We start from the raw sequence: 15592 nt of genomic DNA on the forward strand, positions 1-15592 counted from the left end.
AGGCAGTGATTTCCTCAGATGGAATATTGCTAGCACCAGGACATAGAGCAGGTTTTGGTAGGCTTCAAGGCAGTCCGACTTTTATTAACTATCATGACTAAAACAATGTGATCCATATTCTTTCCATCTTGAAAGAAATTATATTCAAGCAGAGGACCCCACTATAAGGTAGTGAAGACATTTAAATGCTGTGAAAGTCTTAATGCCCAAAGGAATGATGGTGAGTTGTACCTACCTCATAAATTGGTAAAATGATGTAGCATGCTTGAAGACTTCAGTTTTTCCATTTTTTTTTTTTGTGAGTCTTGGCAATGCAGAGATACTCTGTTGTGCAACACTGCCACTACTGGTCATTCAGTATAACCTGCAGATGGAAAGGTCCACTGTTAGTGAATTTAATATAGGCTATAAAGCAAATTGCTTTTTATGAATCACAAACAGATCAGTACTATAGAGTGTGTTTTTATGAAAATCATGCCACTACTGGTCATTCAGTATAACCTGCAGATGGAAAAGTCCACTGTTAGTGAATTTAATATACGCTATAAAACAAATTGCTTTTTATGAATCACAAACAGATCAGTACTATAGAGTGTGTTTTTATGAAAATCCACAGCTCATTAGAAATTCGAATCTAAATGTGTGCTTTCAACATCACATACTTCTCTAAATCCCATGTCGGGTTTGCTAATCGCTCTCTAAACTGTAGCACCCACATTAGGACATAGATAAATCGATCTTATTACCAGTGTACAATTCGCACTGCGTTTGTTTCAGGATATGGTACACAAAAGTCAATCAAGTCAGCAGATAAGTTGAGGGAGGAAGGGTAATGCTTCACTTATTGGGAATAATAAAAAAAACTATGAATAGCATATGTTACTAGCTTGATTTTAGCCAAGGCCTTCTAGCTAAGAAATGGTGAAGTCAAGATTATTATGCTCAACAGCACGTTCATACAAATTGAGAAGACTCAAAAAATGCCCTAACTTTGTTCATCTTAGTTTGAAGTTGTGCATCCTCTCTACCCTGCTACTCATAAATACCAAGAGAAATGTATCCTATTGCTTGCTAGGCAATTGATTGACCCTCCTGTCAGATGATGTCCTGCTGTAGCTTTATGATGTCAGGGCACCAGCGGAACCATTGTCCGTGGGGAAGGTGACACACAGGAGGATGAGCTATCAGCAAATATGCACTTGGTTACTATCTGCATTTGTGAAGGGTAATGCTTCACTTAGTGGGAATAATAAAAACTATGAATAGCATATGTTACTAGCTTCATTTTAGCCAAGGCCTTCTAGCTAAGAAATGATGAAGTCAAGATTATTATGCTCATCAGCACGTCCATACAAATTGAGAAGACTCAAAAAATGCCCCAACTTTCTTCATCTTACGTTTAAGTTGGGCATCCTCTCTACCCTGCTACTCATAAATACCAAAAGAAATGTATCCTATTGCTTGCTAGGCATTGATTGGCCCTCCTCTCAGATGATGTCCTGCTGTAGCTTTATGATGTCAGGTCACCAGCGGAACCATTGTCCATGGGGAAGGTGACACAAAGGAGGATGAGCTATCAGCAAATATGCACCCGGTTACTATCTGCATTTGTGACTGCCAGGCAAGCAGGAGGTGGTATGGTAAAGGACTCTGAACCAGTCAAAGCATTGGGAGATATTTGAAAGTGTGATGGAGATACAAAAACACAGAGGATCCTTCACAACAATCCATCTTTAGCATCAGAGCCCAACATGCAGAGTGCAGGGGAAGAGTTTGAAGGAGCTTCCTTCCGTCAGAAAGTTAGACTATCGCACGAACGTAAGGTAATACATTCCAGCCTCAAAGGCAGTGATTTCCTCAGATGGAATATTGCTAGCACCAGGACATAGAGCAGGTTTTGGTAGGCTTCAAGGCAGTCCGACTTTTATTAACTATCATGACTAAAACAATGTGATCCATATTCTTTCCATCTTGAAAGAAATTATATTCAAGCAGAGGACCCCACTATAAGGTAGTGAAGACATTTAAATGCTGTGAAAGTCTTAATGCCCAAAGGAATGATGGTGAGTTGTACCTACCTCATAAATTGGTAAAATGATGTAGCATGCTTGAAGACTTCAGTTTTTCCATTTTTTTTTTTGTGAGTCTTGGCAATGCAGAGATACTCTGTTGTGCAACACTGCCACTACTGGTCATTCAGTATAACCTGCAGATGGAAAAGTCCACTGTTAGTGAATTTAATATACGCTATAAAACAAATTGCTTTTTATGAATCACAAACAGATCAGTACTATAGAGTGTGTTTTTATGAAAATCCACAGCTCATTAGAAATTCGAATCTAAATGTGTGCTTTCAACATCACATACTTCTCTAAATCCCATGTCGGGTTTGCTAACCGCTCTCTAAACTGTAGCACCCACATTAGGACATAGATAAATCGATCTTATTACCAGTGTACCATTCGCACTGCGTTTGTTTCAGGATATGGTACACAAAAGTCAATCAAGTCAGCAGATAAGTTGAGGGAGGAAGGGTAATGCTTCACTTATTGGGAATAATAAAAAAAACTATGAATAGCATATGTTACTAGCTTGATTTTAGCCAAGGCCTTCTAGCTAAGAAATGGTGAAGTCAAGATTATTATGCTCAACAGCACGTTCATACAAATTGAGAAGACTCAAAAAATGCCCTAACTTTGTTCATCTTAGTTTGAAGTTGGGCATCCTCTCTACCCTGCTACTCATAAATACCAAGAGAAATGTATCCTATTGCTTGCTAGGCAATTGATTGACCCTCCTGTCAGATGATGTCCTGCTGTAGCTTTATGATGTCAGGGCACCAGCGGAACCATTGTCCGTGGGGAAGGTGACACACAGGAGGATGAGCTATCAGCAAATATGCACTTGGTTACTATCTGCATTTGTGAAGGGTAATGCTTCACTTAGTGGGAATAATAAAAACTATGAATAGCATATGTTACTAGCTTCATTTTAGCCAAGGCCTTCTAGCTAAGAAATGATGAAGTCAAGATTATTATGCTCATCAGCACGTCCATACAAATTGAGAAGACTCAAAAAATGCCCCAACTTTCTTCATCTTATGTTTAAGTTGGGCATCCTCTCTACCCTGCTACTCATAAATACCAAAAGAAATGTATCCTATTGCTTGCTAGGCATTGATTGGCCCTCCTGTCAGATGATGTCCTGCTGTAGCTTTATGATGTCAGGTCACCAGCGGAACCATTGTCCGTGGGGAAGGTGACACAAAGGAGGATGAGCTATCAGCAAATATGCACTTGGTTACTATCTGCATTTGTGAAGGGTAATGCTTCACTTAGTGGGAATAATAAAAACTATGAATAGCATATGTTACTAGCTTCATTTTAGCCAAGGCCTTCTAGCTAAGAAATGATGAAGTCAAGATTATTATGCTCATCAGCACGTCCATACAAATTGAGAAGACTCAAAAAATGCCCCAACTTTCTTCATCTTACGTTTAAGTTGGGCATCCTCTCTACCCTGCTACTCATAAATACCAAAAGAAATGTATCCTATTGCTTGCTAGGCATTGATTGGCCCTCCTCTCAGATGATGTCCTGCTGTAGCTTTATGATGTCAGGTCACCAGCGGAACCATTGTCCGTGGGGAAGGTGACACAAAGGAGGATGAGCTATCAGCAAATATGCACCCGGTTACTATCTGCATTTGTGACTGCCAGGCAAGCAGGAGGTGGTATGGTAAAGGACTCTGAACCAGTCAAAGCATTGGGAGATATTTGAAAGTGTGATGGAGATACAAAAACACAGAGGATCCTTCACAACAATCCATCTTTAGCATGAGAGCCCAACATGCAGAGTGCAGGGGAAGAGTTTGAAGGAGCTTCCTTCCGTCAGAAAGTTAGACTATCGCACGAACGTAAGGTAATACATTCCAGCCTCAAAGGCAGTGATTTCCTCAGATGGAATATTGCTAGCACCAGGACATAGAGCAGGTTTTGGTAGGCTTCAAGGCAGTCCGACTTTTATTAACTATCATGACTAAAACAATGTGATCCATATTCTTTCCATCTTGAAAGAAATTATATTCAAGCAGAGGACCCCACTATAAGGTAGTGAAGACATTTAAATGCTGTGAAAGTCTTAATGCCCAAAGGAATGATGGTGAGTTGTACCTACCTCATAAATTGGTAAAATGATGTAGCATGCTTGAAGACTTCAGTTTTTCCATTTTTTTTTTTTGTGAGTCTTGGCAATGCAGAGATACTCTGTTGTGCAACACTGCCACTACTGGTCATTCAGTATAACCTGCAGATGGAAAGGTCCACTGTTAGTGAATTTAATATAGGCTATAAAGCAAATTGCTTTTTATGAATCACAAACAGATCAGTACTATAGAGTGTGTTTTTATGAAAATCATGCCACTACTGGTCATTCAGTATAACCTGCAGATGGAAAAGTCCACTGTTAGTGAATTTAATATACGCTATAAAACAAATAGCTTTTTATGAATCACAAACAGATCAGTACTATAGAGTGTGTTTTTATGAAAATCCACAGCTCATTAGAAATTCGAATCTAAATGTGTGCTTTCAACATCACATACTTCTCTAAATCCCATGTCGGGTTTGCTAACCGCTCTCTAAACTGTAGCACCCACATTAGGACATAGATAAATCGATCTTATTACCAGTGTACCATTCGCACTGCGTTTGTTTTAGGATATGGTACACAAAAGTCAATCAAGTCAGCAGATAAGTTGAGGGAGGAAGGGTAATGCTTCACTTATTGGGAATAATAAAAAAAACTATGAATAGCATATGTTACTAGCTTGATTTTAGCCAAGGCCTTCTAGCTAAGAAATGGTGAAGTCAAGATTATTATGCTCAACAGCACGTTCATACAAATTGAGAAGACTCAAAAAATGCCCTAACTTTGTTCATCTTAGTTTGAAGTTGGGCATCCTCTCTACCCTGCTACTCATAAATACCAAGAGAAATGTATCCTATTGCTTGCTAGGCAATTGATTGACCCTCCTGTCAGATGATGTCCTGCTGTAGCTTTATGATGTCAGGGCACCAGCGGAACCATTGTCCGTGGGGAAGGTGACACACAGGAGGATGAGCTATCAGCAAATATGCACTTGGTTACTATCTGCATTTGTGAAGGGTAATGCTTCACTTAGTGGGAATAATAAAAACTATGAATAGCATATGTTACTAGCTTCATTTTAGCCAAGGCCTTCTAGCTAAGAAATGATGAAGTCAAGATTATTATGCTCATCAGCACGTCCATACAAATTGAGAAGACTCAAAAAATGCCCCAACTTTCTTCATCTTACGTTTAAGTTGGGCATCCTCTCTACCCTGCTACTCATAAATACCAAAAGAAATGTATCCTATTGCTTGCTAGGCATTGATTGGCCCTCCTGTCAGATGATGTCCTGCTGTAGCTTTATGATGTCAGGTCACCAGCGGAACCATTGTCCGTGGGGAAGGTGACACAAAGGAGGATGAGCTATCAGCAAATATGCACCCGGTTACTATCTGCATTTGTGACTGCCAGGCAAGCAGGAGGTGGTATGGTAAAGGACTCTGAACCAGTCAAAGCATTGGGAGATATTTGAAAGTGTGATGGAGATACAAAAACACAGAGGATCCTTCACAACAATCCATCTTTAGCATCAGAGCCCAACATGCAGAGTGCAGGGGAAGAGGTTGAAGGAGCTTCCTTCCGTCAGAAAGTTAGACTATCGCACGAACGTAAGGTAATACATTCCAGCCTCAAAGGCAGTGATTTCCTCAGATGGAATATTGCTAGCACCAGGACATAGAGCAGGTTTTGGTAGGCTTCAAGGCAGTCCGACTTTTATTAACTATCATGACTAAAACAATGTGATCCATATTCTTTCCATCTTGAAAGAAAATATATTCAAGCAGAGGACCCCACTATAAGGTAGTGAAGACATTTAAATGCTGTGAAAGTCTTAATGCCCAAAGGAATGATGGTGAGTTGTACCTACCTCATAAATTGGTAAAATGATGTAGCATGCTTGAAGACTTCAGTTTTTCCATTTTTTTTTTTTGTGAGTCTTGGCAATGCAGAGATACTCTGTTGTGCAACACTGCCACTACTGGTCATTCAGTATAACCTGCAGATGGAAAAGTCCACTGTTAGTGAATTTAATATAGGCTATAAAGCAAATTGCTTTTTATGAATCACAAACAGATCAGTACTATAGAGTGTGTTTTTATGAAAATCATGCCACTACTGGTCATTCAGTATAACCTGCAGATGGAAAAGTCCACTGTTAGTGAATTTAATATACGCTATAAAACAAATTGCTTTTTATGAATCACAAACAGATCAGTACTATAGAGTGTGTTTTTATGAAAATCCACAGCTCATTAGAAATTCGAATCTAAATGTGTGCTTTCAACATCACATACTTCTCTAAATCCCATGTCGGGTTTGCTAACCGCTCTCTAAACTGTAGCACCCACATTAGGACATAGATAAATCGATCTTATTACCAGTGTACCATTCGCACTGCGTTTGTTTCAGGATATGGTACACAAAAGTCAATCAAGTCAGCAGATAAGTTGAGGGAGGAAGGGTAATGCTTCACTTATTGGGAATAATAAAAAAACTATGAATAGCATATGTTACTAGCTTGATTTTAGCCAAGGCCTTCTAGCTAAGAAATGGTGGTCAAGATTATTATGCTCAACAGCACGTTCATACAAATTGAGAAGACTCAAAAAATGCCCTAACTTTGTTCATCTTAGTTTGAAGTTGGGCATCCTCTCTACCCTGCTACTCATAAATACCAAGAGAAATGTATCCTATTGCTTGCTAGGCAATTGATTGACCCTCCTGTCAGATGATGTCCTGCTGTAGCTTTATGATGTCAGGGCACCAGCGGAACCATTGTCCGTGGGGAAGGTGACACACAGGAGGATGAGCTATCAGCAAATATGCACTTGGTTACTATCTGCATTTGTGAAGGGTAATGCTTCACTTAGTGGGAATAATAAAAACTATGAATAGCATATGTTACTAGCTTCATTTTAGCCAAGGCCTTCTAGCTAAGAAATGATGAAGTCAAGATTATTATGCTCATCAGCACGTCCATACAAATTGAGAAGACTCAAAAAATGCCCCAACTTTCTTCATCTTACGTTTAAGTTGGGCATCCTCTCTACCCTGCTACTCATAAATACCAAAAGAAATGTATCCTATTGCTTGCTAGGCATTGATTGGCCCTCCTCTCAGATGATGTCCTGCTGTAGCTTTATGATGTCAGGTCACCAGCGGAACCATTGTCCGTGGGGAAGGTGACACAAAGGAGGATGAGCTATCAGCAAATATGCACCCGGTTACTATCTGCATTTGTGACTGCCAGGCAAGCAGGAGGTGGTATGGTAAAGGACTCTGAACCAGTCAAAGCATTGGGAGATATTTGAAAGTGTGATGGAGATACAAAAACACAGAGGATCCTTCACAACAATCCATCTTTAGCATGAGAGCCCAACATGCAGAGTGCAGGGGAAGAGTTTGAAGGAGCTTCCTTCCGTCAGAAAGTTAGACTATCGCACGAACGTAAGGTAATACATTCCAGCCTCAAAGGCAGTGATTTCCTCAGATGGAATATTGCTAGCACCAGGACATAGAGCAGGTTTTGGTAGGCTTCAAGGCAGTCCGACTTTTATTAACTATCATGACTAAAACAATGTGATCCATATTCTTTCCATCTTGAAAGAAATTATATTCAAGCAGAGGACCCCACTATAAGGTAGTGAAGACATTTAAATGCTGTGAAAGTCTTAATGCCCAAAGGAATGATGGTGAGTTGTACCTACCTCATAAATTGGTAAAATGATGTAGCATGCTTGAAGACTTCAGTTTTTCCATTTTTTTTTTTTGTGAGTCTTGGCAATGCAGAGATACTCTGTTGTGCAACACTGCCACTACTGGTCATTCAGTATAACCTGCAGATGGAAAGGTCCACTGTTAGTGAATTTAATATAGGCTATAAAGCAAATTGCTTTTTATGAATCACAAACAGATCAGTACTATAGAGTGTGTTTTTATGAAAATCATGCCACTACTGGTCATTCAGTATAACCTGCAGATGGAAAAGTCCACTGTTAGTGAATTTAATATACGCTATAAAACAAATAGCTTTTTATGAATCACAAACAGATCAGTACTATAGAGTGTGTTTTTATGAAAATCCACAGCTCATTAGAAATTCGAATCTAAATGTGTGCTTTCAACATCACATACTTCTCTAAATCCCATGTCGGGTTTGCTAACCGCTCTCTAAACTGTAGCACCCACATTAGGACATAGATAAATCGATCTTATTACCAGTGTACCATTCGCACTGCGTTTGTTTTAGGATATGGTACACAAAAGTCAATCAAGTCAGCAGATAAGTTGAGGGAGGAAGGGTAATGCTTCACTTATTGGGAATAATAAAAAAAACTATGAATAGCATATGTTACTAGCTTGATTTTAGCCAAGGCCTTCTAGCTAAGAAATGGTGAAGTCAAGATTATTATGCTCAACAGCACGTTCATACAAATTGAGAAGACTCAAAAAATGCCCTAACTTTGTTCATCTTAGTTTGAAGTTGGGCATCCTCTCTACCCTGCTACTCATAAATACCAAGAGAAATGTATCCTATTGCTTGCTAGGCAATTGATTGACCCTCCTGTCAGATGATGTCCTGCTGTAGCTTTATGATGTCAGGGCACCAGCGGAACCATTGTCCGTGGGGAAGGTGACACACAGGAGGATGAGCTATCAGCAAATATGCACTTGGTTACTATCTGCATTTGTGAAGGGTAATGCTTCACTTAGTGGGAATAATAAAAACTATGAATAGCATATGTTACTAGCTTCATTTTAGCCAAGGCCTTCTAGCTAAGAAATGATGAAGTCAAGATTATTATGCTCATCAGCACGTCCATACAAATTGAGAAGACTCAAAAAATGCCCCAACTTTCTTCATCTTACGTTTAAGTTGGGCATCCTCTCTACCCTGCTACTCATAAATACCAAAAGAAATGTATCCTATTGCTTGCTAGGCATTGATTGGCCCTCCTGTCAGATGATGTCCTGCTGTAGCTTTATGATGTCAGGTCACCAGCGGAACCATTGTCCGTGGGGAAGGTGACACAAAGGAGGATGAGCTATCAGCAAATATGCACCCGGTTACTATCTGCATTTGTGACTGCCAGGCAAGCAGGAGGTGGTATGGTAAAGGACTCTGAACCAGTCAAAGCATTGGGAGATATTTGAAAGTGTGATGGAGATACAAAAACACAGAGGATCCTTCACAACAATCCATCTTTAGCATCAGAGCCCAACATGCAGAGTGCAGGGGAAGAGGTTGAAGGAGCTTCCTTCCGTCAGAAAGTTAGACTATCGCACGAACGTAAGGTAATACATTCCAGCCTCAAAGGCAGTGATTTCCTCAGATGGAATATTGCTAGCACCAGGACATAGAGCAGGTTTTGGTAGGCTTCAAGGCAGTCCGACTTTTATTAACTATCATGACTAAAACAATGTGATCCATATTCTTTCCATCTTGAAAGAAATTATATTCAAGCAGAGGACCCCACTATAAGGTAGTGAAGACATTTAAATGCTGTGAAAGTCTTAATGCCCAAAGGAATGATGGTGAGTTGTACCTACCTCATAAATTGGTAAAATGATGTAGCATGCTTGAAGACTTCAGTTTTTCCATTTTTTTTTTTGTGAGTCTTGGCAATGCAGAGATACTCTGTTGTGCAACACTGCCACTACTGGTCATTCAGTATAACCTGCAGATGGAAAAGTCCACTGTTAGTGAATTTAATATAGGCTATAAAGCAAATTGCTTTTTATGAATCACAAACAGATCAGTACTATAGAGTGTGTTTTTATGAAAATCATGCCACTACTGGTCATTCAGTATAACCTGCAGATGGAAAAGTCCACTGTTAGTGAATTTAATATACGCTATAAAACAAATTGCTTTTTATGAATCACAAACAGATCAGTACTATAGAGTGTGTTTTTATGAAAATCCACAGCTCATTAGAAATTCGAATCTAAATGTGTGCTTTCAACATCACATACTTCTCTAAATCCCATGTCGGGTTTGCTAACCGCTCTCTAAACTGTAGCACCCACATTAGGACATAGATAAATCGATCTTATTACCAGTGTACCATTCGCACTGCGTTTGTTTCAGGATATGGTACACAAAAGTCAATCAAGTCAGCAGATAAGTTGAGGGAGGAAGGGTAATGCTTCACTTATTGGGAATAATAAAAAAAACTATGAATAGCATATGTTACTAGCTTGATTTTAGCCAAGGCCTTCTAGCTAAGAAATGGTGGTCAAGATTATTATGCTCAACAGCACGTTCATACAAATTGAGAAGACTCAAAAAATGCCCTAACTTTGTTCATCTTAGTTTGAAGTTGGGCATCCTCTCTACCCTGCTACTCATAAATACCAAGAGAAATGTATCCTATTGCTTGCTAGGCAATTGATTGACCCTCCTGTCAGATGATGTCCTGCTGTAGCTTTATGATGTCAGGGCACCAGCGGAACCATTGTCCGTGGGGAAGGTGACACACAGGAGGATGAGCTATCAGCAAATATGCACTTGGTTACTATCTGCATTTGTGAAGGGTAATGCTTCACTTAGTGGGAATAATAAAAACTATGAATAGCATATGTTACTAGCTTCATTTTAGCCAAGGCCTTCTAGCTAAGAAATGATGAAGTCAAGATTATTATGCTCATCAGCACGTCCATACAAATTGAGAAGACTCAAAAAATGCCCCAACTTTCTTCATCTTACGTTTAAGTTGGGCATCCTCTCTACCCTGCTACTCATAAATACCAAAAGAAATGTATCCTATTGCTTGCTAGGCATTGATTGGCCCTCCTCTCAGATGATGTCCTGCTGTAGCTTTATGATGTCAGGTCACCAGCGGAACCATTGTCCGTGGGGAAGGTGACACAAAGGAGGATGAGCTATCAGCAAATATGCACCCGGTTACTATCTGCATTTGTGACTGCCAGGCAAGCAGGAGGTGGTATGGTAAAGGAGTCTGAACCAGTCAAAGCATTGGGAGATATTTGAAAGTGTGATGGAGATACAAAAACACAGAGGATCCTTCACAACAATCCATCTTTAGCATCAGAGCCCAACATGCAGAGTGCAGGGGAAGAGTTTGAAGGAGCTTCCTTCCGTCAGAAAGTTAGACTATCGCACGAACGTAAGGTAATACATTCCAGCCTCAAAGGCAGTGATTTCCTCAGATGGAATATTGCTAGCACCAGGACATAGAGCAGGTTTTGGTAGGCTTCAAGGCAGTCCGACTTTTATTAACTATCATGACTAAAACAATGTGATCCATATTCTTTCCATCTTGAAAGAAATTATATTCAAGCAGAGGACCCCACTATAAGGTAGTGAAGACATTTAAATGCTGTGAAAGTCTTAATGCCCAAAGGAATGATGGTGAGTTGTACCTACCTCATAAATTGGTAAAATGATGTAGCATGCTTGAAGACTTCAGTTTTTCCATTTTTTTTTTTTGTGAGTCTTGGCAATGCAGAGATACTCTGTTGTGCAACACTGCCACTACTGGTCATTCAGTATAACCTGCAGATGGAAAGGTCCACTGTTAGTGAATTTAATATAGGCTATAAAGCAAATTGCTTTTTATGAATCACAAACAGATCAGTACTATAGAGTGTGTTTTTATGAAAATCATGCCACTACTGGTCATTCAGTATAACCTGCAGATGGAAAAGTCCACTGTTAGTGAATTTAATATACGCTATAAAACAAATAGCTTTTTATGAATCACAAACAGATCAGTACTATAGAGTGTGTTTTTATGAAAATCCACAGCTCATTAGAAATTCGAATCTAAATGTGTGCTTTCAACATCACATACTTCTCTAAATCCCATGTCGGGTTTGCTAACCGCTCTCTAAACTGTAGCACCCACATTAGGACATAGATAAATCGATCTTATTACCAGTGTACCATTCGCACTGCGTTTGTTTTAGGATATGGTACACAAAAGTCAATCAAGTCAGCAGATAAGTTGAGGGAGGAAGGGTAATGCTTCACTTATTGGGAATAATAAAAAAAACTATGAATAGCATATGTTACTAGCTTGATTTTAGCCAAGGCCTTCTAGCTAAGAAATGGTGAAGTCAAGATTATTATGCTCAACAGCACGTTCATACAAATTGAGAAGACTCAAAAAATGCCCTAACTTTGTTCATCTTAGTTTGAAGTTGGGCATCCTCTCTACCCTGCTACTCATAAATACCAAGAGAAATGTATCCTATTGCTTGCTAGGCAATTGATTGACCCTCCTGTCAGATGATGTCCTGCTGTAGCTTTATGATGTCAGGGCACCAGCGGAACCATTGTCCGTGGGGAAGGTGACACACAGGAGGATGAGCTATCAGCAAATATGCACTTGGTTACTATCTGCATTTGTGAAGGGTAATGCTTCACTTAGTGGGAATAATAAAAACTATGAATAGCATATGTTACTAGCTTCATTTTAGCCAAGGCCTTCTAGCTAAGAAATGATGAAGTCAAGATTATTATGCTCATCAGCACGTCCATACAAATTGAGAAGACTCAAAAAATGCCCCAACTTTCTTCATCTTACGTTTAAGTTGGGCATCCTCTCTACCCTGCTACTCATAAATACCAAAAGAAATGTATCCTATTGCTTGCTAGGCATTGATTGGCCCTCCTGTCAGATGATGTCCTGCTGTAGCTTTATGATGTCAGGTCACCAGCGGAACCATTGTCCGTGGGGAAGGTGACACAAAGGAGGATGAGCTATCAGCAAATATGCACCCGGTTACTATCTGCATTTGTGACTGCCAGGCAAGCAGGAGGTGGTATGGTAAAGGACTCTGAACCAGTCAAAGCATTGGGAGATATTTGGAAGTGTGATGGAGATACAAAAACACAGAGGATCCTTCACAACAATCCATCTTTAGCATCAGAGCCCAACATGCAGAGTGCAGGGGAAGAGGTTGAAGGAGCTTCCTTCCGTCAGAAAGTTAGACTATCGCACGAACGTAAGGTAATACATTCCAGCCTCAAAGGCAGTGATTTCCTCAGATGGAATATTGCTAGCACCAGGACATAGAGCAGGTTTTGGTAGGCTTCAAGGCAGTCCGACTTTTATTAACTATCATGACTAAAACAATGTGATCCATATTCTTTCCATCTTGAAAGAAATTATATTCAAGCAGAGGACCCCACTATAAGGTAGTGAAGACATTTAAATGCTGTGAAAGTCTTAATGCCCAAAGGAATGATGGTGAGTTGTACCTACCTCATAAATTGTTAAAATGATGTAGCATGCTTGAAGACTTCAGTTTTTCCATTTTTTTTTTTTGTGAGTCTTGGCAATGCAGAGATACTCTGTTGTGCAACACTGCCACTATTGGTCATTCAGTATAACCTGCAGATGGAAAAGTCCACTGTTAGTGAATTTAATATAGGCTATAAAGCAAATTGCTTTTTATGAATCACAAACAGATCAGTACTATAGAGTGTGTTTTTATGAAAATCATGCCACTACTGGTCATTCAGTATAACCTGCAGATGGAAAAGTCCACTGTTAGTGAATTTAATATACGCTATAAAACAAATTGCTTTTTATGAATCACAAACAGATCAGTACTATAGAGTGTGTTTTTATGAAAATCCACAGCTCATTAGAAATTCGAATCTAAATGTGTGCTTTCAACATCACATACTTCTCTAAATCCCATGTCGGGTTTGCTAACCGCTCTCTAAACTGTAGCACCCACATTAGGACATAGATAAATCGATCTTATTACCAGTGTACCATTCGCACTGCGTTTGTTTTAGGATATGGTACACAAAAGTCAATCAAGTCAGCAGATAAGTTGAGGGAGGAAGGGTAATGCTTCACTTATTGGGAATAATAAAAAAACTATGAATAGCATATGTTACTAGCTTGATTTTAGCCAAGGCCTTCTAGCTAAGAAATGGTGAAGTCAAGATTATTATGCTCAACAGCACGTTCATACAAATTGAGAAGACTCAATAAATGCCCTAACTTTGTTCATCTTAGTTTGAAGTTGGGCATCCTCTCTACCCTGCTACTCATAAATACCAAGAGAAATGTATCCTATTGCTTGCTAGGCAATTGATTGACCCTCCTGTCAGATGATGTCCTGCTGTAGCTTTATGATGTCAGGGCACCAGCGGAACCATTGTCCGTGGGGAAGGTGACACACAGGAGGATGAGCTATCAGCAAATATGCACTTGGTTACTATCTGCATTTGTGAAGGGTAATGCTTCACTTAGTGGGAATAATAAAAACTATGAATAGCATATGTTACTAGCTTCATTTTAGCCAAGGCCTTCTAGCTAAGAAATGATGAAGTCAAGATTATTATGCTCATCAGCACGTTCATACAAATTGAGAAGACTCAAAAAATGCCCCAACTTTCTTCATCTTACGTTTACGTTGGGCATTCTCTCTACCCTGCTACTCATAAATACCAAAAGAAATGTATCCTATTGCTTGCTAGGCATTGATTGGCCCTCCTGTCAGATGATGTCCTGCTGTAGCTTTATGATGTCAGGGCACCAGCGGAACCATTGTCCGTGGGGAAGGTGACACACAGGAGGATGAGCTATCAGCAAATATGCACTTGGTTACTATCTGCATTTGTGAAGGGTAATGCTTCACTTAGTGGGAATAATAAAAACTATGAATAGCATATGTTACTAGCTTCATTTTAGCCAAGGCCTTCTAGCTAAGAAATGATGAAGTCAAGATTATTATGCTCATCAGCACGTCCATACAAATTGAGAAGACTCAAAAAATGCCCCAACTTTCTTCATCTTACGTTTAAGTTGGGCATCCTCTCTACCCTGCTACTCATAAATACCAAAAGAAATGTATCCTATTGCTTGCTAGGCATTGATTGGCCCTCCTCTCAGATGATGTCCTGCTGTAGCTTTATGATGTCAGGTCACCAGCGGAACCATTGTCCGTGGGGAAGGTGACACAAAGGAGGATGAGCTATCAGCAAATATGCACCCGGTTACTATCTGCATTTGTGACTGCCAGGCAAGCAGGAGGTGGTATGGTAAAGGACTCTGAACCAGTCAAAGCATTGGGAGATATTTGAAAGTGTGATGGAGATACAAAAACACAGAGGATCCTTCACAACAATCCATCTTTAGCATGAGAGCCCAACATGCAGAGTGCAGGGGAAGAGTTTGAAGGAGCTTCCTTCCGTCAGAAAGTTAGACTATCGCACGAACGTAAGGTAATACATTCCAGCCTCAAAGGCAGTGATTTCCTCAGATGGAATATTGCTAGCACCAGGACATAGAGCAGGTTTTGGTAGGCTTCAAGGCAGTCCGACTTTTATTAACTATCATGACTAAAACAATGTGATCCATATTCTTTCCATCTTGAAAGAAATTATATTCAAGCAGAGGACCCCACTATAAGGTAGTGAAGACATTTAAATGCTGTGAAAGTCTTAATGCCCA

This window comes from Lissotriton vulgaris, chromosome 3_1 (genome assembly GCF_964263255.1).
Source record: "Lissotriton vulgaris chromosome 3_1, aLisVul1.2, whole genome shotgun sequence".
NCBI lineage: Eukaryota > Metazoa > Chordata > Amphibia > Caudata > Salamandridae > Lissotriton > Lissotriton vulgaris.